Source organism: Primulina eburnea, chromosome 11 (assembly GCF_022965805.1).
Source record: "Primulina eburnea isolate SZY01 chromosome 11, ASM2296580v1, whole genome shotgun sequence".
In the NCBI taxonomy this organism is placed as follows: domain Eukaryota; kingdom Viridiplantae; phylum Streptophyta; class Magnoliopsida; order Lamiales; family Gesneriaceae; genus Primulina; species Primulina eburnea.
This window is the reverse complement of record NC_133111.1, coordinates 1,838,596-1,839,796: the sequence shown is the minus strand read 5'-3', so window position 1 is coordinate 1,839,796 and position 1,201 is coordinate 1,838,596. Positions and strand designations below refer to the sequence as shown.

The 1,201-nt window shown below is 29.4% G+C and overlaps 1 non-coding gene across 1 annotated transcript; it reads right to left on the bottom strand.

Annotated features, from left to right (window-relative positions):
- Positions 1-355: 355 nt before the first annotated feature.
- TRNAK-CUU (transfer RNA lysine (anticodon CUU)) lies at positions 356-428 on the bottom strand. Its single transcript has one exon. It is a non-coding gene; the product is annotated as a tRNA-Lys (tRNA).
- Positions 429-1,201: the final 773 nt, after the last annotated feature.

The window sequence follows — 1,201 nt, the reverse complement described above, 5'->3', positions numbered from 1 at the left end:
CTTTTGAATTGAGAATATATAAAATTTGTTGTTAAATAAATATAAGTAAAGTTTATATTATACTATATATTATACATATCACGACGAATAAAAATAGAGTTGTCGTGTTTGGATGAAAATATTTGAAATTCAGGATTTCAAATTTATTTTTGTTTCAAATTTATTTTTGTTGTTAAATAAATATAAGTAAAGATTATCTTATACTATATATTATTATACAAATCACGATGAATAAAAATAGAGTTAGGGGTCAGCGAGCCAATTTCTTATGGCAATGGAATTGTGAACCGTGTTTGACGGGGAGGCCCGCTAGGGTGAAGGAGAAAATAACTTGATAAAATTAAAAATAAAAAAAGGCCCACCGTGGGGCTCGAACTCACGACCACAAGGTTAAGAGCCTTGCGCTCTACCAACTGAGCTAGACGGGCTTCGTCTCTGACTTGTTGCCCTTAAAAGTAATTAATTATAAAACTCTCTCCAACTTCCATAGCTATTACTGTCATCACACTGGCATTACCACATTCTCCCGTTTCTTTTAAATAACAAAAAAATCAAGCTATATATTTTCCTTCTATATTTTAGTCTCTTATATTTATCATTATTCTTTTATTTTAATTTTTTTAGTTTTTGGATAACAATAATACAAAAGATTAAAGTTTATTGTATTAATATTCTAAGTTTTATTATACTGGTGTTCTCTAAATTTAAATATAATGCATTAAATAATATTTTAATAAGTAAATTTTGATTTATACAACACCTTGTACAAACTTATTTCAACTTAAGATTTATCTATTGCCTAATTGAAATTCATAGCACACTCTCGATTGTAGGCTGCAACTTCACCATCCGCATAATGTTTAATGTCTCTTATATCAAAACTACAAATACAATCTTCAATGTCTTTGTGTGAAGACACATTCAACTAATTTTTGAAGTTCAACTCTCTTGTATTTGTGTGAGTGATTGTGTGTGAAGAATTTATCATTTACAATGTATAACTCAAATGTATCCTCGCACAAGGTCATGTGCTCTCAAATAACAGATTTCTTCATGCTAGCTGCACATGCTTTGAATCTCCTTCAAAAGCTCTTGTTTGATTTTCAAGATGTTGTATTTATAGGCATCAACAATGATAAATTCGTTAGACACAAGAATATGACCGTTTGGAAAGTTTATGTACTGTTTCTGAAATTACAAC